The sequence below is a fragment of the Phyllostomus hastatus genome, unplaced genomic scaffold (assembly GCF_019186645.2).
Source record: "Phyllostomus hastatus isolate PE091 unplaced genomic scaffold, TTU_PhHast_1.1 phas_contig_40, whole genome shotgun sequence".
NCBI lineage: Eukaryota > Metazoa > Chordata > Mammalia > Chiroptera > Phyllostomidae > Phyllostomus > Phyllostomus hastatus.
In genome coordinates this window covers 97,181,140-97,207,391 of record NW_025333872.1, presented here as the reverse complement: position 1 = coordinate 97,207,391, position 26,252 = coordinate 97,181,140, and the positions used below count along the sequence as shown (strand labels likewise).

The window sequence follows — 26,252 nt, the reverse complement described above, 5'->3', positions numbered from 1 at the left end:
CGGCACGCTCCGCCCCCCGCCCCGGGCCGCGGCCGCGCCTCTCCCTCCCGCAGGGTGGGCGCCGGCCCCGGGCGGTGCGCGGCGAGCGCGGCCGGGGCTCCGGGCCGGGGTCGCCACCCCGGGGCGGACGCGGGCGGAGGGAGGGGCCGGTGTGGGGCGGCTGGCGGCGGCGGCGGCGGTGCTGTCGACGGGGGCGGGGGCCGGGGGCCGGCGGGCTGTGGCAGGAGGTGACAAGGACTCCCAGCGGGACGCGCCGCGGAGCGCCGGGACTGCTCTAGCCGCCGCCCGGCCCCATTCTCCCCTCTCGTTACTACAGTTCTTTAAAAAGCTCTCGTCGCCCTCCCTGCCACCAAAAAAAATTATTTTTTTTTAACGTCCTGTTGCTTCACAGGGGACTTTCGCGGTGGGCGTCACGTGGTCCGACACGTAGCCGTAAGGTGCGAGAGCGCGTGCGCGCGCCTGGGCCGACAGCCACGCCCCTTCCGAGGGTCGCCCCGCCCCCGCCCGGGCCCAGCGTGCGGTGGGGGGATTTGAGGGGCCTGGCGTGCGCCTGCGTGGGGCAGGGGCGGGCGGGCGGGGCCGGGGAGGGTGCGCACAAGGAGGACGAGGGAGGGGGAGGTGTGCGGGCCTTTTTGCGAGAACCGCGCCTCGGTCTGTGGGGCCCGACGGACCCCGAAGGGCGGGGACGGGAAGCCGAGAGGTCTGAGCTCCGAGGCCCTCGCTGTATCTTTTGTGCGGCCCCTTTTCGCCTTCGCAGGACTTGACCACGGCGGGCCCCGACTGCAGCTAGGTCGTTGGTGGGACCGCCCGACCCTCTCTCCGCCCCTCGTTCCCCCATCCCGCATCCCTGCGGTCTCCTTCGGTTCCCAGAGCCTCGCGGTGGGAAGGAGCCTGAGGAGTGGCGGGTCCCGCGTGGGCGCGCCTTGTCTCCCCGACGGCGTCGCCGCTCTCGGTGCGGTGGTCTCTCCCGCGGCTGGCGCGCCCCTGGGGACAGGGTGTGCTTTGTTGCCGCAGCCCGTTATTCCGAGATCCAGCCGCGGTCCGGAGCAGGCAGCGCGGTGCACGAAATTCTGAGTCTGTGAATGGCGTTCGCAGGGTTCTGCTTCGTGATGGCATCGGCATCCAGAAATAAGATGCAGCCGCAGTAAAGAAATAAAGAGCATGTGCCCTGTTGAAGAGCGAGAGTCAACATTTCTATTTGCAAATTGCAGCAATAACCATACGATGGGCACGAGGGTTTGCCAAGCACAATGATGGATTTCAGATTTTTAGGTTAGTCTGGGAAAGAATTTTCTGAGCTGCAGCAGTATAGTTAGTTGTCTTTGGAATGTTACCAATCACTAAATCTGCATTTTATTGCAAGCTCTTTATGACGTGTGCAATTCATATAATTGAGACAAAAATCATTTACTGTCACTGACCATTGTGAGAGTTACAAGTGCCTGAGATTTTTCTTAACCGTGTCTACTGTGTTTGAACTGTGAACTTGCTTCAAACAAATTCTTAGCAACAGTTTTTAAGACTGAGTTGCATTGAAGCTACTAAGTAAGTTTCAAACAAATACAAAAAAAAAAGTAATTTCTTGCCTGTTCATTTGAAGAACACAGTGAGTTCATTTTCAAAATTAAGCTACTTTGATCAAGGAAATGGAATTGCCTTGGCAGGCCAAGTTAAAAACATTTAACCCCCAAATTTAAGTTGTCTGATATCCATCACTGTTAAGAGCCATAGAATATTCATGTACTCATTACCTATTTAAAGGATGAATTGTATAAATATAAGGAATAATAATTTGACAGAATCTGTAAACATTAAAATGCTTTTTCGGTGTTTAGCAAAATGGTAAGTAGTTTTAAAGGGTTTAGGTAGTAAATTACTTATTTGATATGCTAATGTAAAAGATTCAATCCCCCTTTTTCATTGGTTCACTTCTGTATTAATCCCCCAAGCACTGTTTTTAAAGGTGTTACATGTATAAGTGCTTTACATATATAACTCATTTAATCTTCAGTTCAACTTTCCGGCTTGGGTTGTGCTGTATCCCCATTTTACATCCCAGGAAACCCAAGGGGAAGGAGGTTAAGTGACTGGCCCAAGACCACAGCTCATGAGCACTGCATCTGGGATGCAAACCCACTTACACTTTATTCAAAGCCCTTGTTCTTGACCCATCTACTGGCCCTAGTCAGTAAATCACATTAAACCTCGTGACCACGTTTGACCATTTTTGACCCGTAGGAACTGGAACATCATAGCTCACGCAGCTCTTCACTAAGCCAACCAGGTCAGAATTAAAGAACCATGTTAGGCAGTAGTCATTTCCCGTGTATTAAATCCCTTATAGTTGCAGCGTTTGCTAAGAGTTACTAGGCATTACCTGTTCAAATACAGACTGATCACATCACCTCTGCTCACAGTTCTTTCATTATCCATTTCCAATTTAAAAAAAAAATGAAGGTCTTACCAAAGCCTGTAGCCCCAGATGCTCTGACCCCTGCTGCCTTGCTGACCTTCTGTCCATCTCCCCCTGTCACAGTGGTCTGTAGGCCCTGGAATCCCCTCCCCCATCCTTAAATAGACCAAGCAGTGGGACTCAGGGTGTTGAGTACAGATGCTTGGAGGCTTCCTGACTAATAGGAGGCTGAAAATGTTTAAGGGGAGTTTGCCCCAAGGTTCCCTTCCTCAAGCAGCTCTTTCTACTGAAAATCTCCGGGGCAAAGAGGGAGTGAAAAACCCTTCCTCAGCTGGACTTGGCACTTTGTGCTTCTCTCCTTGCAGTGCTCTCCCTGCGTGCCCGCGAGCCCGCCTCCAGGTGCTTTGCCACCGGAAGTCCACGCCGTGCAGAAGTGCACACATACGTCCTTGCTGTTGTCTGCTGACCCTCCTTTTCATTCTCCTCACAGCACTTGTTTCCTCCTGACACAGCCTGTCTATGGTAAGCTTGTCACATCCCCCTCCCCGTAAGCTCCACGAGAGCAAGGACTTTATTTTGTTCTGTTTGGAAATTCCCGGCTCCTAGAACAGCGTGTGGTATGTGTGGGTACTCATGAAAAATATGTTCAGAAAGGGTATTAAGCACTTGTTATGCACTGGGAACGGTACAAAACCCTTCCCTACGTTACTTCATTTAATTCGTACAGTGGACATTGGAGGTGGGCATGAGGGCCGGACGCCTCCCCTTGGAGACAAGCGCAGCACAGACAATCCCCTGCCCTTTCTGTGTCACGCTCCGCCTTGGGCATTGGAGGTCCACAGCACACCACTTCCCAGCCTGCCTGTCAGTGCAGTGAGAATGCAGAAATTCTTGGGATACATCTCTTGTCTTCAAGAAGCTTAAACATCTAAAAATGACTGTGGGAAGACCAAGGACATTAGTGCAGATATGTCACATGACCTTGGCAGGTGGCCCTGCGCACAAGGAGTGTGTGTGGGTGAGCCTCTCGTCGAAGATCCCTGTGACTTTGCTCACGAAAAATCTCTGATATGTTGACCCTAAAAATGGTTCCATAGCTAATATCAGTAATTAACCACACGTTGTCTTAAATTTGATTTTATTTGCTTATGGCTATTCTGGACATTTAAAATGTAAAAAATTGCAGTATCCCAAGCATTCTTATACTACATCATGTTCTTGCAGGAACAAAAATGTTCCTTGGACTTAAGAATCAATGTTTGATGGCTTTTGGTCCCAAATGTTCTTTCTAAAAATGTTAACCCTTGAATTTTTCTAAAAGGGAATGGGCATTCCCTGTTTCTTTGTAAAGTAAATCTTTGTTTATCGTGTTAATGGATTTGTTGAGACTTCTTTTAAATTGTGAGAGGGCTGATCAGGTCTGTTTAAAAGGTGGAAATGACACGTTGTAAGTGTGAACATCTTCATCAACACATACCAGTCCCTGTCGCTAACCCCGAGGCGCTCCGGGCTGAGCCAGGTGGTAACAGTAACGTGGCACATGGAAGGAGAGGTAGCCGGGGAAAGTGAACGCTGGAGACAGAGCGCTGTCTGCGTGGGGAGGGGCACCGCCTTCCAGGCCAGGAGCCTCGCGGGGCCGCTCAGGGGGCCACACGGGGCAGCTGGGGGGTGGGGGGCGGCCCTGGGCCTGGAAGCAGCAGCGCGAGTGCAGATTGTAGACCTTGACGGACACGTGGCGGTGGCCGCGTGCCAGGCTCTCCGGTGGGAGTTTCCCACGAGACTAGTAGGTGCCAGATTTCGGTCGTTCTCGAATGTCAAGCTGAAGTGTTCATAGACAGGAGACGTAGGATTTTGTTTAACGCAAGGAAATTAATCAATAAAACAGTAACATGAATTCTGTTCGGTGAGGTACATTTGTATCTGATGGGGCTAACGCAACACTGGTCGAGTGAAAGGCACTGCTCTCCGTGGCAATACCAGTCGGGCCGCCTTTCCAAACCACGGACACGTTTGCAGATGTAACACTCACATTTAGCTTAAACCACTGCACGGCAGTTAGCTATTAACTGGCCGGGTCAGGTTTCCACTCATTTGACCCCAAAGGAAACTTTAGAGGTAAAAAGCTTCTCAGCCCAGAGGCAGGCCCTTGTGCCATGTAATCCAATCTTCATTCCACATTTAAACAGAAACTTGGACTTAAAAATCATTGTCTGTTATATATAGGAACACGAGAGAATTAAAAATGCATTTTTGTTTTGATCAACTTTCAGGCGGATTCAGAATTTAATGATTGCAAAACAATTTCCATAGTGTTCCCCTGGGTTGGGTTGATTTGTTGTGTTTTCCCTTTAGGATGAATCTGTGATTTGCTTTTTTAACATATTAAAAATGTTAATAATGTATGTGTTAGTTTTAAATAACTAAGGTCAGAAAACATTTTAGGAGCAAGGGAAGTATCTATTTGTGCCCTAGACATTTCATCAAATGCCATTACCCTTTACTAAAATTCAACTTACACCTTAATGTTGCATTTTTCCAGTAATTTCTGTATAGTCTTGCTTTCTAAACAGAGCTCCAAGGGGAACCAGGGAGACAGAAAGAGGGCCAACACTTTGGAGTCCCTACCAGCTGGGAGGCTCCTCAGTTGTGAGCTGAGTGCCTGGCCGCACTGAGTTCATTGTGACCCCCATTTATGGACAAGAAGCCGAGGCTCAGAGGGTTAACCAAGGGGTGTGGCTCCCGTGACACAGCCAGTGAATGGCGGGGACCAGATTCGAGCCAGACCTCCCAAATCCTGAGTGATTTACAGCGCGATGCTGGCCCTTCTGTCCGTTAACTCTGTGTACCCCAAGAGCTACGTCTTTGAGTGACTAAAATACTGTTCTCTTTGAGTCTTTTTTTCAGCGTTCTAACCAATGAGGGTGTTGAATCTTTTCAAGCAGTAAGCTCTATTAGCTCACGGAAATACTGCTGGCGTCACATAGGAAGAGGTTACTGTGCTGGGTATAAAAAGGCCGTATTAGCCTATCCTAATGAGCTGTGTGACTCAGAGTAAATCACTCAGTGTCTCTGAGATTTGAACCTAGTGATCTTGGAAGTCTTTCTGAGTTCTGTGATTCTGAATAAGATGTGCTCGTCCATATCAGCAAGTTGACTTTGTAGTAATTTAATTTCTGTGCCTAAGATAACCCTGTGTACATATGTGTGGTCACGTAATGGCGATAAGAAATGTATTCTAAAATCGTCAGTGTTCAATGTTGCATTCCTCATTGAAATAAAAAAATTATTTATGGATTTTTGTTTCCCTTGGACAATACATTTGAGTGCAAATGTTACATTTTTATAATTTCCAAAGGATTAAACCAAATCCTTTTTTTGAAACATATCGCAACTTAATAAAAAGTAGAGCACTGAAAAGTCGCATCCAGAGCTCCTGGTGGAGAAACCCACGCCCAAGAGAACACGCAAATCCCTGGACGGTAGAAGCCAGGGCTCTGCCTTCCTGTCTGCTCTTATTTTAAAAATGCTTTACAAGAGGTCTACTTTCAATAATTACTTGTTTGCAAAAAAGAAAGAAAAAAAAAAAACACACAGACATACTTGGGCCCCAGGAAGGGCAAGCTGTGCAAGCTGCTCTCGGCCCAGAATACTGATCTGAATAAACAGTAGCCTCTGGAAATCCTTGCCTTCTGACCCAGGGACACAGAGCGGCAGGAGGGGCCTCGGTGGCTGTCGCTGTGGGGACGGTTCTGCACTGTGATTCCGTGGTCCCTGGGAAGGGGCCCGGAATGCCAGATGCGTCTCACTCCACAGACAACCTGCCGGCCGGGCGCCGGGGCCGAGCACCTGGGGGCTGCCGCGCCTCCAGCAGGTCTGCAAGTGAGGACCTCTTGTTTAAATATCGAAGGGGCTTGCGTAGCAACGGCATTTGATCAGAACCCCGTTATTCCGTATTTGGATTTAAGGTGAAAAGCGATTATTCTTGAAGCTGTTCAGCCAGGGCACACCAGCACAGCTTTATCAGTGTTTAAATTCTGGAGCATCTCCCCATCACTCAGAGCGGTGACCACGCTTACCCGCCCTGCCCAGCCCTTCCCTCAACCCCCCAGACCCCTGACCCTCGGCCCTACCAACCGTAAAAACAGTTTGAATATCACCTCTGTTGCTGTCAGTTTATCTACATATTTAGGAAGTTGTTTACGTCCTATCTTCCTGTCTATTAAACATGACAGAGTTGACTGTTTTTTCTAATTGCAACTGAAATTATTTTTTTCTCTAAAATATGCATAGGTTCTTTGGGCACCTAGCCAAATTCAGAAGGGAGATTTCTGCAAGTCACGTCGTCTCCCCAGTTTACAGTGAAATACCAAAGTCTCCAGTTTTACTTTCTATTTTGCACCGAATGATGTTTTCAGAAGCAGGTCGTTGCCAGAGCTGACGCACGGTTCAGCATCCTCCCGGCGCCGGACTCGTTCTGCTTCACACCACGTCAGTCCTCGGCCCCGCCCTCTCCCCCCCCTCCCCGGCCCCCTGCAGCGGTCCCATGACTGGGCTGGGCTCCGCGGGCCACCTCTGGGAGGCCAGGGGAGGCCAGCGTGGACTGGCTCCTGGTTCTCCTGCCCCAGCCCATCGCCGAGGGCCGCCAACTTGATGAACTGGCAGTAATGACACTCTTGTTCTCAGTATTCTCTGGTAGTAAGGATCATGTTTTTAGCTGCAAATAAGATGCAGCAGTAAAATGACCAACTGCTTTGGTTTGTAAGTTCTGAAACGAGTGGGAGGAGCACTGTCTGTTTAACAGTCCTGTGCGCGGGCCGCCCGGAATTAGGGCATGGCGGGCAGTCGCAGGCCCAAGCCGGGACAGGCGACAGGCCACGGGACGCGCCCTCCCGGTGCCGGGATCCTGTCTCCGTCCAGGTGAGGCTTTAAAGGAGCAGCAAGACCGTGCGGAGGAAGTCAGAAACACTCGAGTGTTAAGTTGTGAAATGAAAGAAGAGCAAGAAGCCTTGGGGGTCACAGAGGCCAAAGACAGGCCTATAAACGGTCCCGTCAGCTCCCTCTCCAGGACCAGCTCCCTCTCCAGCTGCCCGGCGCGCCTGGGCGGAGGCCGCCGGCCCTTCTCTGCGCCAGCTTCCTCGGCCCCCGGGGACCCATAGCCAGACTTGACCTTCTCCTCTCCCTCAGCTGACCAGGTTTCAACATGTCAGCCGGCCCAGCGCCTGATTTCGCGCCGGCACACTTTCACTTAATCAGACAGCCCCGCCAGCCCCGGCCAGGCCTGGTCACTGTGTAGGGAGCACACGCCAAGTGGGGACAGCAGCACGCGGCTGTCTGGGTGTCAGGCCGCTGAGCACGGAGCCCAGTGTGGGGAGGAGGCTCGGACAGCCGGCGTCCAGCTAGCACCCCTCCTGCCCTGTGAGGTAAGGCTGTCCCGGCCCCACCGCATAACCTGCCCTGCCACGCCGCAGAAATGCCGTCGTCACAGGCGATGCCGACGGGCTGCCTTTACACCCCGACGGTGAGAGAGACCAAACACTTGCACAAGAGTTGGCTGGTCCTGGGAGGAGGCAGCTGGGCACAGGGGTCTGGGGCAGCAGCCTCGGACGCCCCGGGTTCACACCTTGGTCGTGCCCTTTAACTACCTACGCCTCTCTCTTCTCACCTGTGAAAGGGTAGCGTCACCTAAGGATGTCACCAGGCGACGTGGGTATGTTAGCAGGAAGGGCCCCCAAAACCTCCGGCACAGGAAGCATTCTGTGCACGGCACTGGTTTAAACGCCAGAGAGAGTAAGGCCTGGATACAGCTCATGCTTACCAATGCACCTGATTTTAGACTGGGTATAAATATCTTTAAACTGAACTGAAAATGTATCCACAAGGCTGAAAAGTAGCTAGTCATCAGCTTCCTCCGCTTCCTATTGCACAAACCATTTCCTGTTCCCAGGACTGCTGACACTGGGAAGTAGAGGACAAACAACCCGAGGAAGAGGAGCCTGGGCCCCAGGCTCGCTGTCCTGTCTGCGGCAGTGACGGTCCATCTGCGGTGCCCAGTGCCCAGCTGCTAGACGGCAGAAACAGCTCTGTAGCTGTGGGGCGGGTGTGGCAAAGGAGAGACCGCCCCCCCCCCCCACATCCCTGCCCTGTAGCACCCAAGCTGGCAATTAACGTAAGGTCCTGGGGAGATGACATCTTCCAGAAGGTCCGGGACCAGGGTAGACAGGCACCTGCCCTCCCGGACTTGCAGCAGCTCCCGGGACACCTGCACCGAGTCCAATGTCGTGTCCTAGCTGACACTGACGGTAGGGAGCCGATGCAGGGTGTACGGCAGGGCGTCCCAGCACCTGCCGGCTGCATCAGGCCCAGTCAGGGGCTTCCTGCAGTGCCTGGCAGGGGCAGGTGGGCAAACCTGCTCAGCCACACTGTGCTTTCTACATGGCCACAGACAGCTGGCAAGCAAAACGGTGAGCCCCCACCTCCCCACCATTTAAAAAATCAGATTCCATGGGGAAAAACAAGTCACGCTTTGAGGAGTTTAACATCGGAAAGTAGTCTGGGAGGAGACAGTTGCACACTCTCTCTCGAGTGGCTTCTGCAGGTCGGTTCCACGGGTCACACATGAAGCAGAGAAGACAGTTGACAGCCCTGGGTCCCCCGGGCCGGCCCTGAAGCAGACGTGACTGCTCCAGGTAAGCTCCCAGGAGGCCTAGGTCTTCAGCCAAACTAGAGCTCCGAGCCCCCGGTGTCTGGTGCCCAGCATCTGCCACCAGCACCCAGCCGCCAGGCCACACGTGCAGCCTCCAAAAACGTGCCCCCGGAGCCAACACTTTCTCTGCCTGGCTTTCGAGGCTTCCAGATGAAGGCAGGGATGCACAGTGAAACCAAGGTAGCTGAAAGGGAAAAAGAACCTCTGTCATAAACCATTTTGCAATTATGAGTCTGGCCGCACGGTGAATCACATACCCTGCCACAGCAGTGATGGTGAACGGAATTTATATTTGCATCACGTGTTTTCTCATTGCAAAGAAGGCCTCCTGTTATCACTAGACTCCTGGGGGGATGACTCAGTCTGAATTCCTGACCAGGGAAATTTGGATAAAAATTTTCTTCTCAATATCTACTTGTATAGAAATGGCTTATTATAACACATACGTAACACGTACACAACAGTCATGCACTAAGCGAGGGTAATGTTATAGATCACAGCAAAAAAAAAAAAAAGTAAGTCACCTATTTTTATGCCGGATTTTCCCCAAGGCAAAACCTTGGTCATGTCATTGAGCTGTCATGTGAACCACACCAGCCTGAGCTCAGGGCATAGCGCGCTCTCCCGGGGCTTCCCCTCCCCCAGCCAGTCTCAAGTTCAACAGCTCTCCTCTCTGCCTCTGCCTTTTCCCATTTTCTCTGTCATCTTGGTCAAGGGTCATTTCCTACCAGCCCAGCAGCCTCTCTGCACAGTCGCAGAGGCGCCTTGAGTTCCTTTAATCTTGAAACTTGCTGGCATGACGCGGTAGCATTTTTTATTCCTAACAGTGTGTGTGCACATCGACACCACGATGTGTCCATCCATAGCCTTGCTCCTCACGTATAGCATTGCGCTTTCCGGCTGCAGCCTTTGCTGGCGCTCGAACACGGCTTTATAAAAAAAATCCTCAACACTTGCAAACCCTCCATTGGCACGGCATCCAGTCGTCTCAACTCTGCATGGCGATCCTTAATGACGCCCCTCTCCAAAGGAAGTGAAGGGGGATCCGTGGGAGGAAGAAAAGAAAACACGGAAAAAACGTTCCCGGAGGACACGCTTGCTGTAGGAAGCGAGCCTAAGAGCAGTGTTATGTTGCAGGCCCTACACAGAAAAATCCCCTTCTTGGCCAGCTAGCTCGGGGTGTAGCTCGTGTGTGTGTGTGTGTGTGTGTGTCCGCCCCACTGTGTTAACACGGCTGCTGTCGCCCTGCACACCCTGAAGTGCAGGTTCCCGCCCCAGAAGGCTTTAAGGCCCTGTGCCCTGTTGGAGATTGTTTGCAAGATAAGCTCTGTATGGTGGAAGGAAAGATCCTGGTGTCGGTAAAATGTTAACCACAGGAAAATATTAGAAAGCATTTCAGAGAAGGAAAAAAGAAAAGAGCCCCAGGACCTGCCATTTATGTACCTTCTTGTTAGAACTGAATTAAATGAGTGGTCAGCTTCACAAAACTAGCAACATTCACTGTCTCTTTTCCCCTCTTTAAGAGTCCAGAGGAGGCGTCAGGTCTGGGGAGAGAAATCTCGATGCCCCTGAAACCTCCCAGCTTGTTCTGTCTGGGCCTCAGCCGCACAGCAGCCGGGGCAGCTCCGGAGGACCAGCAGTTTCCACCACCCAGGTCAGGAGCCGTGGTTCACCCTCCGCCATGGCAAGCCTCGAGTGATTTCAGCTGTCCAGCGTCTCCGATGCCCGGATTCTCGCAGAGGAGATTTGCCAAGCTTGAAGTCATCCCTTCCTAAATGAATTCAAACCGTGCTTGTAATAAAGAGGTAAGTGCGTGCTCTGGCTCTCCCCGCATGCTGGCCTAAAGTTCTGCCTGATGCACATCCTTCTCGGGCCTGAGAGTTAAGTTCTGCAAGTGTCCACAAGCGGTGCCACCCCTCCCCCCCGCCCCCCCCCCGCACCCGCCGGTGCCAGCCCCGGCCCCTCGCTGCCCACTTCTCCTTTCCTGCCCCTCCCACTGTGTCTCTGACACACGGGGCCTGCGTGCCCTCATCCCTCCGCCTCCGAACCAAACACAAGTCACAACGAGGCCAGAGGGTTTTAGTGAGGGAAGGGCCGGAGTTTTGAAAATGACGGACACTGGGGAGGTTCCAAGGTTGGGGAAGCACTGCAGAGAAACCCAGCAGGGTCCCCTCCTCGACATGCCCGTGGAAGCAGTCAGCCACCGCAGATACTTCCCAACCGCCCTCGCTCAACTTTCCAGAGCGACAGGACCTTGGGCACCGTCTCTGTCCCTGGGGCGCGCTGCCCTAGCTCCTGGAGAAGGCTCCGGGCCCAAACTCTGACCCTTGGACAAAGGAACCCCTTCCCCTTCCCCTTCCAGGCTCCTCCCTTGGGTTTCAGGCTACTTGTTCTGACCTTCACCTTGCTTCCACGGCCCCTAATGGAGCACCTCGCTTGAGGGCGCAGGGATCTGACTGCCCCTCCTCCCGCGCCCTACACATCCCCACCCAGCCATTCCGCCCTCACCGAGCAGTTGCTGCTCCCCAAATCCAGGCTGTGGGTGTCCTTGTCACTGAATGAAAGCCGGCCCAGCGAGGTGACACAACGACAAGAAGCTCTGGCGCTGCGGTGACGCTGGGCGGACAGCTGATCTCAGCGTTCCTCAGTCGTCTCCGCTGCGCGGTGGGGACACGGATGCCCGCTTGGCCGCGTACTGCGCGGATGAGCCGGAGCAATGGTTATGAAGCCCTTAGCAGGCCTGGAATGCTGTATAGCGATCGCCCATGAGGTACTGGCCATTACTATCATTAACGCCCCCGACCGCTTTTGGATGGGCCCTCTGTGTCATGCATGAGCTGGGGCACAGGCGGTACAAAGGGAGAAATTGTCTCTGGCAAAGAAGGCAAGTCAACCCGAAATGACAAAGCGATGGAAATGTGCTTTAAGCCCCTGAAGAGTGTTGAGCAAGGAGCAGCTGCCCACCCCCCGCCCCCACCCGAGGACAAGCACATGGAACGGAGTGCAGATCTTCCTGGAAACGTGTCCCCACGCATGAAGGTAACCTGTGTGGCTGGCGGTCACGGCTGGGCCTGCCCCGCGTGACTGCGGGCGGTTCAGCAGTTGCTCTAACGTAGCGAACGGATCCAGGCTCCGCAGTGGCCCCTCGGGCCCAGTAGGGAAGAGCCTGCCGGGGGGAGGCTGTCTCTGTGGACTCCCACCCACCCCCAGCCTCCCGGCGGGGCTCCGCTGAGGCGCGGTGCTCACACGATGCCCATGTGCTGGACACAGCCTAGGCCTTTGCAGACATTGTATCTCCCTTAGGGCCCCCGACAGCCCTGCGTGGTCAGGTTGTCTTGTATCGAATCCTCGCTCCAACGATTTCCAGTTTTGCAACTTTGGGCAAGTTAAGGAACCTCTCTGTGCCCCTGTGTCTTTGTCTTCTTGTGAGCATGTTCGTCCCACCTCCCAGGTGGGCAAGAGCATGATGTGAGCTGAGAGAGAAGCCCTGGGCCCCGGCCGGCGCACGGCCCAGACTCAGCAACTGTCGCTAGCCTGCCACTGCAGACGCTTCTAGTTCTCTGCCCATTTGCAGAATGCTGGGGACTGACAGGGCAACGCTTGATAGCGGTTCACCAGAATGTACTTCCTCTTCTTCCCGGGCACACAGCTTATCTGAATTTCCTAGCTCTCTTGAAGTTAGGTGTGACCACGGGACTGAACTCTCATCGGCGGAATATGAACTGAAGTGCTGGGCCCCCCTCCCAGGCCTGGCCCGGAGTGGCCTGCCCCCCCACCCCCCCGGCAGCGTCTGTGCCGTTGGGGCCCGCAGGACGGAGACCTGCTGAGGATGCGGCCCCCGCAGCAAGGACTGCCCACAGACCTCCTCACCTCTGCTTCCACTTAACTGAGAGACACACTCCCATGGTGTTCGCACTGGTGTGCCTCGGCTAGCCGGCCGGCCGGCCGCCCTGATCCACAGGACCTACGTACACGAGCTCAAGGAAGGGTCAGGTTTGCAGTGAACTGTTGGCGCGACAGCTGTCTGCCCAGCTCATCTCCCCTTCCTCGTCCTCCTTTCCGTAAAATCTCTCCTGTTTCACGGGAGGCCTAGTGTGGCTTTGGTGTGGCCTCCCCCTCTGCCCCACCTGCAGGCCTGAGCATGGGCCCCGGCCCGCCCAGACACCACCTGGCCTCGCCTCGCCTGGGCAGGCTCCTCCATCCTTGCTCCTGCTCCCACCGGCCCTCCAGCACCACGGGGGCTCTCTTTGGGTGGGCTCGCCGGTGTTGGAAAATGAAGATGTCTTAAGGACACAGTGGCCATGGTGCTAGTTACTGCTGGAGAGAACTTTCCACACGGAGGAGGGACCTTCCCCACATCATCGGAGCTCCCGCGTTGGCTCCTGTCTGATTCCTCTTTCCCAGTCTCCTCGGTCAGGGAACCTCCTTCTTGCTTCAGCTAATCCGAGCTAGTTTTCCCTTTATCTGGAACTGCAAGTCGCCAGTCCTCCAGCCTGTCCCCCTCCCCCTGTCCCTTGGGCCTCTGGCTCCTCACACGCTGTGATCCCCCAGCCCGGGCCCTGAAAGCCGTCTTGACAATCCCATCTTCACTTTATATAAAAAGTTGAAATCCCTTAAACAAACAGTGACAGCAACGGACGTGACTTGCACGGATGGAAGAACAGTATCAGTCACTCGCGTGTGGTCTCAGCTGATAATGCTCACTTAGGGGGACCTGGCTGGCTGTGCTGTGAAGACCCCATCAAAACAAACCAGGTAGGACGACCCACAATTGTTTTTTTTTAGTTGCACTTGTGGAGGTTGGGAGTGAGTGTCCCTTGAACGTGCCCCCGACAGGCAGATTATTTCAAACTGAAGCCAATGAAAGCCCAACAAACTGAGGAAGAGTTTTTTCACTTCCCCTTTTCCTTAAAGAGTTTCCGAGGAAAGACCGGCCTCAGGAAGGGAGCCTGGGGGCAGGGCCCCCTGCAGCATCAGTCAGGGAGCCCCCACGCATCTGGACCAGGCACCCCGGGTGCCCTGGTTTCCCAGCGGCCCAGCGGGGCTCCACCCACCCTGCATGTGCTGTTCTCCCTCTGCGCCCCGTGAGCCACCCACTCCCACTCCCCCGCCTCCTTTCCTCCTTCCTCCGAAATGTCACACATACCCAACTTCACCACACTGTCTTTGGAATTTTCACGCTTGTGTGAATTCCCCATGCACATGTATTATAATCTGATTTTCTCCTGTTCGTCGGCTGTATGTTGCTTAAATTATTCAACCAGCCAGAAAAACTAAATGGGTAAGAGGAAAGTTTCCCCCGTTCCAACGCACTGAACTTAAAGATTTCTTCAAGTAACAATGGATTCCGGGATGGGGATTCCAAGTTCCCTCCATCTCGTGTTGTTGTGTAGTGGGACTTGATCACCGATAATTCTTCGGCATGCCTCTTCACTTAAAGCAACGCAGTTTGCAGCCCCAGAGGTCTGCAACGTGGGAGGTGACAACAGACGTTAAGTTTTGCAGTTTTTCAGGGTATCCTCCCAGACTTCACTTCCGTCTTTCGGTCAAGTACAGAATCCCCCCGCTCGGTGGGAATGGTCTGTAAAATAGCCACTTGTTGTGTCTCAAATAATACCAGAATTACAAGGCTTTGATCTTTGAATTTTATTTTAAAATGCTTCCTTCAACCAGTTTCTTACGAAAATGGACGGTGTTAAAATGCTGCTAAAGTTTTTGTCGTTTTCTTTTGTTCTGGTGAAAGCCAGGCCGGCCATGTGACACGCAGGGTGTCCTTTCCCATGTCCATTTCCAGGCTCCCCGTTCATGCGCTCGGTGAAATCACTCTGAGGAGAATAGACTGTTCTGACTTAAACTTATTTTTTTTTTTTATCTCTGCCCTTGGTTACCGGGCCTTGCTCTGCAAACTCCCCCACCCCCGCCCAAACCCTCCAGAATCAAGTGCCAGCAGTTCTGACTCCATGGAGAGCCTTCAGGAATGGAGTTTTAACAAACTCGAGTGCGTGCTGGGGGTGGGAGAGCCAGGAGTTATTGTTTCGTGTGGACAGAACTTCTGTTCAGGATGATGAGAAAGTTCTAGAGACAGCGGCGAGGGTTACGCAGCCTGGTGAATGAAGTTAATGCCGCTGAACTGTACACTTAAACATGGTTGAAATGGCCAGTTTGATGCACATTTTGTCACAACAGAAAAAGTCTTGCTCCTACTTCCTGTCGTGTATATGTATCTGCACGTATCGCTGACGATAGGTGCTCTCCACAAGGACAGCAGCAACTCCCAAGAATGAAGAAGTCAGTCGGATATAAAGTGAAGAGCAATTTTGTTCCTTTAAAAACTTGTAAGCCGGAACAAAGCACACGCAAGCTTTGCCAGCGGTCTTTGGGAAACCGCTCCCTTTGCTCATGCGCAGAAAACAGCCAAGCCCGCCCTGGGACTGGGGAGAACAAGATAAATGGCCCCCTGGAGACCACAGGGTTTGTATTCGAGTTTCCAGCACCTTTTCATGCTTTTGTCCCCTTCTTGATTCACATGCAGATTAACCCGGAGCAAGTCCTCACTAAATAGGCTTTTTCACCCCAGTTTGGAAGGTAGAAGGAGCATCTAAATATTTATGAGGTTTTTTTCTCCCCGGTTTACGATGCGCCCTTGTTGGAGGTGGAGGAATTACGTTAATGAATGCGTGCCTGCACACACCGACACAGAAACCAGGCAGAGGGGAAACGCGCGCGCACACACACACACACACACACACACACACACAGAGCTTTGTGGCACTCACCAAACAGTTCCCATGAAAAGGAAGAAAAGGGAGAGGGGGAGGAAGAGAGATTTAAAATCTGTTGCCAGGAGAGAAATAAATTGTACAGCTCCACACAAAAAAAAGCAAGAACAAAGTTTCATCTTTGCTTTCTGGAGTTGCAAATGTAACTGTTGTTCAAGTCGGTACAGATGAGAAATAAAACATGGAGAAGGACGAATGAGAACTGGCCGGGCCGGGCTCTCCCGGTGACCACGGGGAAAATCAAGGACAGAGTTTATTAGGAAACAAAGAAACCCACATTTCCTTTTCAGCCCTGCTCTCTACACTAAGTCATCTTCAGTCCAGATGACTTAGGTTTGAATCCACGCAGCGGTGGCCTGCGTTTTCTTGTCATCGTGTCCTTTTTCCTCCGTCTTTTCAGTGCCACGCAGGTACCGTTTTCACGAGGCTAGCTAAAAAGCGCATTTCCCCCCCAAATATGTTGTGTGCGATTATAGATCTACTGTGGCCGAGACTGTGGGTCATCTTTAATCAAAGGTCATCTTCATGATATTTTAAAAGACAGAACAATGTATTTGCACACTAGAAGTGAAATGCAGACATAATAATGGCCTTAGTATTGTTCCTCGGAAAGAGTCATCTTTCCAGCCTCTAAGCAGCTCCCTACCCCCTTCCCATTCTGTTCCCGGTGAACACGGTGCCCGGGCAGTCGGCCCTGGGCAGAGCGCTGCCCAGGAAGAAAGCGGAGGTGGCTCTGGACGTCTCTTTAATGTTTGTGCAGGATAGTAGGTTGAAGAGCATACTTAACAATATCACCCCTCACCCGGTATTTGTTTTCCTTGTAACCTCACGCTATACAAAGAGATGAAGGTGGCGTTTGTATCTTTTTCAGGTTCTCGCCGGATTGAAGACACACCGAGATGGGCTCTGGCCTCACCTTCAGAGGGGATGAAAAGATGGAGGAGCCTTGCCTCAGACCCCACCCAGCCCAAAGTGCTGCCCTGGCTGACAGTGGGGAAGGCAGTGTCCACGCAAGGAACATCTAAACCTGTAGAGAACTTTTGCAAGTCAAGTTCTGCTGAGCCAAACTGACCACAGTTTGCCAAGAAGCACAATAGCAAGGGTTTGAGAAAGCGCTCCTACGAACGGCGGCTGTACAGCTGGTTTCACACAGGGCAACCAGAGGAGGCGACCTAAGGGGTTACGTGAGCCCCGCTAGTGAAGGTCAGGGGGGCGGAGGAAAGCTGAGCGGGACATCACTGGGACTGGAGGAAAGGGAAAAGGGACGGACACTTCTTTTACACAGGCGTGTACAGGACAGTTGTTGACATGCACAGCACACACTCCCGGCGTGCCGGGAGTGAGGAAACAACTCAGGATCGGGTGGTCTCTGCTCCGGTGAGAGGCACCCCGGAGGGGTCTGCGGCCTCAGAGGCACACGGGCCGGAGACGGGCTGACTGTGGGTGGAGACTGACCTCTGTCCAAGGAGCCGCAGGCGGGGGACCTGACTGCCCGCCACGAGGTGCTTCTCGCGAGGACGTTTTCATGTCCGAGCGTCCCGCGTGGTCCCTGCAGGTCTCCGAGTTTGCGAGGCCTCCACGCGGGCCCCCGCTGAGCAGATCAGCTGTGGCGTGCGACCCCTTTCCCATGCTCAGCGGGAAGGAGGCCTCCGGCTCCTCTCCAGACACCAGAGACTTTCCTCCACACGTGTGACCAGCTGGAAATAAGTTGTCGATTGTTACTGCAGTATTTGCTTTTCCACATTAGTGGACAATACAGAACACACTCTCCTATTCGCCCTCCAGACCCGTTTACTTGATTCTCAGTTGTGTGAAGTTCAGGTCCTAATGGACCCAAGCCTCTTTATGGAACCATTGTTAAAATCTAAACATTACATATTCCTCGCTTACCAACAGAGCGTCTTGAAGTCAGTTTCATCAGCACGAACCAAGATAAAACGTTCACCCGGAAATTTTTAAGTCTTTCATCCACTGCCCTGACAAAGAATTGTATTAGCTCAGCATTATTCTGTAGCCATTTATTACTTACTTGCTTGAGTGAACAGGCACTTGGCTAGATCTAAGTCGAAAGAAACTGTATCTAAGTTTCAAAGAAAAATTTAGTGAAGAGTTCACAAAGTTGTTCCAAATTCCCCTAGGGGAAAAAAATATTGCTTGGGATGTATTTCAGAAGGGCGTTTTGTACGAACGTTGGAGAATCAGTGTGAGTAGTCGGTAAATGGTTGTAAATGAATGTTGCACGGCTTTGATCAAAAAATTAAACACACACGTCCGTGTTGTCATCAACCTGTGCATCAGTGAAGGTCCATGAACAGAACAGTTCCCCCGGTGCACTGCTCCCGCCCAGCGTCCGCCCCATGCGTCACACCAATGGGCGCTGTGAGCCGTGTGCCGCAGTCACTCTGAGGCTGCCGGGCCTCGTGGCCAGGTGCAGGCGAGACGGGCATTCCCCCCGTGACACTCGGCTGTCAGCAGGAGGGTTGGCCATGTGTGACACCACACTACAAGCCATGACCTACACAGAGTAAGGTGAGGGTCTTCAAGGAAGATTTCCCTTCATTTTCCTCACCAATATGCCTTACTTCTTAAAGCTCCTAGGAGCTACGTCTTTCAAGAGCATGTATGTACTGGGGGAGGATGCCTTCATTGTCACGTTCTGACTGACGCCATTGCAGTGGGTTCACTCTAGCAGAGGGGATAAAAGTCTGTAGAAAACACAGACTACACTAAAGGAGCAGAAGTTCAGGCCCTTGCAACAATAGGGAACCATACTGGAATGTACTCCCTGGGAAACTGAGACACATTTTTGTGGTTGCATGGAAACGAGACATGAAAGAGGCATCTAGCAAGGTCAAGAAAGCTGAAGACTAACTCCGTATCTTGTCGAAGTTTGTCCCCGAAAATAGAAACTAATTTTTTACCTACAAAATTGAAACATACGTGTTAATGACATACCCCGCTCTTAAAGCAAGGAAACAGACACCCTCATCCACTGCTGACAGCACTGTAAATCAATACATTTCTGCAAGGCAATTTGATCATACATATCTAAAGACTTAGAAGTTTGTGTTTCTTTGGGCTTTCATTTCAATCCTGGAAATGTATTTTGTATAGGTAATCATAGAGGGACAAAGATATAGCAATATTATGATTTCTGATATGGATAACTTAGAAGAAAATGTTTATTATAGTGGCAGAGCTATATGTTCTATAATAAAAATAATTGCTTATGCAATGTGAAGTCAGCAATAAAACCTGTTAAGAAAGAAAGTTCGGCGCCGGTCAGCAAACCCCGTTGGTGCCTTCCAGGCACATGCGGAAAACCTACACGCAGACCCCCTGCAACAGCGCCTTCCCCGACACCAAGACAAAACTGGCGACACGCCCGTGAAGCGGTCGCGTTCTGACACGAGCAGACCAAATTGGAAAGTTCTCATTAACTCCAATGTATGTATTTCTGAAAGTGGTGTATGGTTCCTCCTAAGACAAATACCAAATGACCTCACCTGTAAGCAGAATCGAATCCACAAAACAAACCAGCAAAATAGAACCAGAGACATGGAAATAAAGAGCTGACAGTGACCAGAGGGGTGAGGGGGGTGGGGTAACGGGGAAGAAAGGGGGAGGGGCACATCAAGGAGCATGAACAGAGGGCTCACGGGCACGGCCAGTGGGGTGGGGTTTCACTGTGTGTCGGGGGGTCGAGGCGGGGCAGGGGAGCGCAATGGGGAAAAAGGTGGGACAATGGTAACTGAACAATTAAAAAAAGAAAAAGAAAATATCACTAAATAGACACGAAATGTAGGCAGCAGTGAAACAGCATCTCCGCCCTCAAAACCTTGGGGGTCCCCTTTAATCCAACTCCTGCCTCTCCCAGCCCGGCCATGACCGTGGAGCCCGTGCAAACAGACAGGCGTGGCGGGGCAGCATCTTTTCTCCGGCCAGAGCTGATCTGAGCTTGTATTGAAACAGCAAGGAGTAAACAAAAATATCTGTATGGAGTGCTAACTCAGAACCGAAATATTAAAAATGACAGTTTTGTACTCAGGCTCCTTTTTCACAAGGGTTTAGCTCACGGTATTATTTCTTGTTTCTCCAGCGTCTTCAAATATTTGATGTGTGCAGCCTTCACCCAACTCATTGCCGAGTGTGAAATCGCTGCCCGTTCCGGCATGTTTGCCCTGAGTTCGCAAACACGGCACGATCCGGCAGCTGAGCCCCTGGCCATTCGTTCTCCGGGAAACGCCGGGCTGCGGTCACCCCTCGGGGTGTCTTTCCAGCCTCGCCCGGCCATAGCCCTACCCGGAGACACGCGTTTGTTTCACAGCTGAGCCTGAATCCGGATTGAGTTGCAAGCTTTTCTGGCTAAACACCCAATCCAGAACTTCCCTGACCTGTCTTCCCCAGTCCCTGACAGTGGGTGCGTGTGCTGGCGTGTCCGAGCACAACCGGTTTGCAAGTAGGGAGCATTTGTCCAAGAAGTATTTGCACAATCAAATACTCGTCTTGTTTTGTTTATGTAGACAAACAACCAGGCAATGCAGCAGCGGGGAAAAATGCAAACATTTTCTTTTTACTATTTGATGAGTTGACTTAATTGCATGTTTTTTTAAAAATATTGGTTAGGTATCGAGTTACAATATCTACAAAGAAAAATTCCCACTGGGTGATGTTTTAAGTTGCAAGCAAACTACTGTCGTCTATGTTTCAGCCTATGGTTCAATGCAGCTAATATTTAGAGATGCACGCACCCAGCGAGAAAGACGCACGGAGGTCGCCTGGGCCAGGGGCTATCAAAGCGCCCCAGTCTCTCAGGTCCTTCCCTGGTGCCTGCAAGGACAGCAGCTTCACCTTTGACTCTTTTGTCTGTTGGATTGCCGGAAGCAACAACAATAAAAATACAATGCACAAACCAGTGCTCCAGCCCAACCGAGGACGGATTTCACCCCTGTACAGAATTGCACAAAGACACGAAAGCACAGCAGCTCCGATCTGGAGCCTACCAGCCCTGGCCGCGCGCTGGGGAGGAATGCGTGTGACCTTTCTGAAGAGTTGCTGTAATGGGGCTTTGTCGCGGCCATCTTCCCACCACTGCAGAGTCTGCCATGGATTGTTCCAGAACAATTTAGTGCCTGTTCCTGGGGTTTCTGTATTGTTAAAACCAGTTGACACGAGGGAGAAAATGTGGAATAAGACTTATGTAATCCTCAGTTTTAAGCATAATTCATCTATAAAATCATTCAGTCTTCCTAAACTATGTGAATGGAATTTGTTTGCACAAATCTAATTCCACCAAAAGCTTCTAAATTGTGAACTAATTACATGATCTAATTTCAGAACTTTTCCAAAGTTAATCTCTGAATTAGTAACCTTTTGCTTTCCTTGTGTCATCTGCTTTTTCACATTTCATTAGGTAACAGAACCAGGAGAGACAGCGTCCCCAGCAGTCCCCGCGATCCGTCTCCTGCGTCAGCACAGACCCAGGGACGCCCCTTCTTCCAGCCTCCGACCGCCCTCCAGCCTCCTTCCCAGTCACCACCTTCGGGGCCCCCTCACCGCCCCCAGCCTCCGAGACCAGCCAGCACCAGGTTTGGGCCTTAACTCCTCCTGGCCGGACAAGCACGGGCTCCCAGATTCATCAGAGTGAGCCCACCGAGGTGGAGGCCCCGTCAACCCCCGGCCGGCCTGCACCTGCAGCCCCTCACACTCACCTCCCCTGGGCTTCTGTTTCCACTGTGACGCTGCGTCTCCGGAGGGCCTGGGCCTCTTCTTCCCCGAGGTGGCCGAGGAGACGCCAAGGGCACTGGGCGTCTCTCAAAGCTGCAAAACTAGCATGGTGGCCGCACCCTCTTCCAGGACATGCGGAAGCTGTCCCAGATGAGGGGGTGACACTCAGGACACCAGGGAAGCCGCCCTGGCCCTGGAGAAGAACCTGACCCAGGTCCCGTGGACCTGCAGACCCCGGTTCTGCCCCCCACCCCGGCCCCTTGGCTCCGTGACTTCCTGGAGAGCCGAGTCCTGGGTGAGCAGGTGAACCGCATCAAGAAGACGGGCAACACCTGGCTCACCTCTGTGGGCTGGCGGCCCCCTGGCCGGGCTGGGCGGATGTCCCTTCGAGAGGCTCCCCCTCAAGCACAACCAGGATCCCGAGGAGCCAGAGGCCTTCAAGGGGCCCCTCTGCACCCCTGGGGTCCGGCTCCTGCCTGAGCCTCTCCCTGCAGCCACCAGGCAGCCTTTCGACCAGCCTGCGCCTCTCCCAGGCCCTGGACCAGGTGGAAACAGGAAAGCTCATTGCAGCAAAAAAAATAAATAAAACAAAACACCCCAAGAGATACACAGTACAAGCTTATTGATATTTTATCAGGTCCCAAGATGATGAAAAATATTTTATCCCAGGTTGAACTATAGAAAAGTCAGGTGGCAGGAAATAACAGCATAAATCATTATGAGCAACGCTATGTTAAAGCACTTATTAAAAATAATCCTAAGCGAGCAGTTATATCACTGAATTCGGTTCATTGTTCATTGAAATGATCTTCATGTGCACATGGGCCTGTCCCATCCCCAGAAGTCACCTACTGTGTCTGAACTCGTTTTGTCACCTGAAAGTAGGGCTAGGTGCCTGTCCAATCTGTTTCAAAGGCATGTCGTAGCATCAAAGGAGATAGGGCATGCGAAACTCTATGAATTATACACACAGTGTCCTGGTGATATGTACTGGTGAATGGCATTATTGTGCCAATAACTCAATATAAGACTTGGGTTATTCAACCCAAATTATTCAACTTCCCAGAACCTTATTTCTTCACGTGTAGGAGCAGATTATAAGGGGTTCATGGAGATAGAAGTGTAGCATTAGCTATGACTCCTTTGGATTTTTAAGGAACATAACCTCAAGTGGAAATAAAGCAAAAAAAAAAAAGTGTTTATTGAAAGTCTCTAGTAACCATGGCAAAGAAGCAACTGCGCTTCAAACCGCACTGGACCCAGAACTTTGAATGCTGAGTCGTCTTCTCACCGCACGTTGTTTTTATTTCCTCAAACGTCCTCCCTGCGGCTGGTCGCACAGTCACCAGCCCCGCCTCCCAGAAGTTCGCTCCAAGAAGGAAACTTTGATGAAAGCTGCCCACCTCCACGCCCCTCCAGCCTGAACCTGGGTGCAGAGTCTTGGGAAAAGCCTTTAGTTGGCTCCGATCGGGTTGGGGGCCCTGGATGGGGGTCACTGGTAGCCCCAGCTTGAAGCAGAGGGGGCTGGAGTGAGGGAGAAGCGGTTTTCCCAAGGAGAGAGGTGGTGGCGCCCCCACAGTCCGGCCAGGGTCTGAGGCAGGCAAAGCGGTAAGTGCTCACACAGAGTCGCAGAAGGCTAGCCCAGCTGGGGCCTTTCTGCCACTGCAGGGCACCTGTCAGGTGGGACCGACAAACCCCCTCCTGTTCCCTGGCCAGGTGGCTCGTCTGGTTGGAATGTCATGCCAGGCACCAAAAGGTTGAGGGTTCGATGCTGGACAGAAACCTAGATTGCAGGTTTGATCCCTGGTTGGGGCATGTACAGGAGGCAACTCATCAATGTTTCTCTCTCTCTTTCTCTCTCAACTCAATAAACATATTCTTAGGTGAGGATTTAAAAAAAATCCCTCCCGTCTTCTAAGATTGACATGAGGGACAGTCTGCAGCCTGGGTATTAAGGTGCCTTGAAAGTCTGAAGAGCTATTGCAGCGAGAGGCAGACTGAGCTACTCTTGTTCTCTGCCTGCCTGTTGGTCACCGCCTAAATGAACCCAGTTTATAATCTTGTAAAAGCACAGAATCAAGGATTAAGCCACTCTCCAAATCTGTTTTGTTAGGAAACAGCACTATTTCAGAGGGGTTTTATTTTTTTTTCCATAGTTAAAATTTTATTCAGCTGCTATTAAATCATGCATGCAATTTACTTGGGGCTATTGCGGCCATTTTTTCAATTAGAAAAATGTAAATTACAAAATACATTATTTATAATGCGCACATAGAAGACGGTGTTTTAGAGGCCCACCTGAAGAAACGGCAGGAGAATAGCACCCATGCGGATTCTCCAATACTACATTGGTTTAAACGGTCCACTTATCCCTTGCAGGTCTATTTGCCGAGCTTTTGCCATCTTGGGCCGTGTTCTCGGGGGTGACTCTTGTCTGCCGTGGGACCTGTTCTGTTTGGCCACAGCTGTGCCCATTGCATGGAGTTACTTTTGGCCTCGCGATGGGGCGCCGACATCCCAGAGTCCAGTTACGTCTCCGCATTGGCTCGCGCGGGTCCTGTCTACCTGGAGTGCGTGTCTCCCCGCCCATCCGTGGGAGGTGCCCATCCTGCCCCTCAGCACCGGGTTGAATGTACTGCTCTAGACCCCTGCTTTGCCGGCCTCTCCCCTTGGGAGTGCTTCTCAACTTGGGTGCGCGCAGGAGCTGGGCGTACCCAGCGGCACGTCTCAGGCACAGCTTTGTCCGTCTCCTCGAGTTACTACACGCGCACGTTCTGTCTCCAAAGGTACAACCTGAGTGCCCGCCAACTTCCTTGCGGGAGGAGCACGGCGACCTTCGGAGCTGCCCCACATGCCTGGCACCTCCTTGGAAAAGTAGGAGGCGCAGCAGGCAGGCCGAGCCGGCCTCGCCTCTCTGCCCCAGTCCCCGTGGGCCTCTCACCAGACGGCAGCTGGGGAGGGGCTGGAAGAGGCCTGCCCTGGCCTTCGTCCCTCTGGTCCGGGATGTGGGGCCGCGACAGGGCAGAGCACCTCCTGGCCACGGTTGCAGTGCAGCAGCATCTAGAGGATATAAATGCTGAAAATGATATTCTGGGGCGATGGCCAAGGTCATGGCCAGGGAGTGTGTCCAAACCCTGTCATAAATTAAAGCAGCTATTGGAAAACTGGGAGCTGAGTTACGGAGCCGGAATGAGTGGTGCTGAGCCACAGAGCAAGCCAAGGACTGGGGCGAGGGAGGAAGTGCGACAGACCCACCGTCAAGGTCAGCGAGGCCGGCGAGGCGGCTCCGCGGGCAGGCCGGCGGGTCGGGAGGGCTCCGGGGCTGCAGACTCCAGAGGCAGAAGCCTGCCTGCTCTCTTACCGGGTCCGTCCATCTGCTCCGGGGGATCCCCCAAGTGAACTCTGATCTAAAGCTCCTCCCAGATGGGCGAGGAATCCTACTCTTCCGTTATTCTAACCCCAAACAAGCCACGCCACCAGCAGAGCCCATTCCAGGCGTAATCGCATTACCTCTATGCAAATAGAACTCAGGCCCCACATCTGTCGTCCGGCAGAACGTGCAGAGCCCGGGAGGGGCCTGTAGGGAAAAGCCCTGGCAGCGCGGGGTGCTCAGGCCGCCGCCGGACGGGACGCCGGGTCTGCCAGCGCGTGTGTGGTTTCCGGCCCGGGGCCTTTGTGCAGGGAGGCGGGATGCCGTTTGGTGACAGGTTTGAACTTTATCTCACTATTCACACACTTCCTCCTCTTCTCTCCTCTTCCTGCAGGGACATTTCTGTGGCGCTCCACGCCATCAGATTCCAGAGGAAGTGTGAGCGCTTCGGGATGACTAAATCAGCGTCCAGCTGCAAGGCCGGGCTCCGTGCTGCCCGTTCAATCACGCCGTAAAAGTGATCCCGAGCTCCTTAAAAGCGTCTTTTCAGAACCCGAGTGTAATCTCTTCCGCAGTGCTGCTGACCTGTAACTCTCTACTTGTCTCCTGCAGAGGCAAAACTAGATGGGTCCTGTTACTCAGACGTGAAATCGTTGAATTCTTCAGGAAAACATTCCGGACAGAAAAAAAAAAAAAAAGTAGGACACATGTAACTATTTGGAGTTCGCACGCATTAGTAATCCCAAGCGTTTGGTGAGGGGGTTATTCTCTCTAGGTAGTTAGGGTTTGGAAGGCTGATGCATCATCCCCTTGTGCACAAGTTCAGGGGGAGGGACCTCTCTTTGCTCCTCCTCCCCTCCCCCTCTCCCACTGCTGGAGAGGAGGGAGGGCGGAGAGGGAAGGAGCTCCCTTTCCTCAGCACCTGAACTGGGTACCTGGATGGAGGCTCCCCTTGCGGGCAGGAGCTGGGAACCCCCCAGGTTCGGCCCAGGAACGGTCCAGGATCGGCTGTAATTTCCGTCCTCTGGGCTTTCCAACGGGAATGTTACAGTTCAGGACTCTGGAGGATAAGAAAACAAACAAACAAACAAAAAACGCCCCCCTCTTTTTTTAAATTAAGAAGCCATCTTTATTCACAACCTCACTGCCCATACTGTGAAATCGATCACTTTTGTGAAACCTCTCATTTTCTCTGGTAGGAAAGTTTAAATCCAGCTGAGGACTGTATGCCCTTCTTTGTATCTATGGAGGCTAAAAAAA

General features: G+C 52.3%; 1 long non-coding RNA gene across 2 annotated transcripts; it reads left to right on the top strand.

Moving 5' to 3' along the window:
- The first annotated feature begins 31 nt into the window (after nucleotides 1-31).
- On the top strand, nucleotides 32-4,815 carry LOC123821350. 2 transcript variants are annotated; one of them, XR_006786115.1, is made up of 5 exons: nucleotides 32-437; nucleotides 758-952; nucleotides 1,096-1,272; nucleotides 2,779-2,935; nucleotides 3,141-4,815. It is a non-coding gene; the product is annotated as an uncharacterized LOC123821350 (long non-coding RNA). The 2 variants fall into 2 exon arrangements; XR_006786114.1 differs by having other exon boundaries at nucleotides 32-952.
- Nucleotides 4,816-26,252: the final 21,437 nt, after the last annotated feature.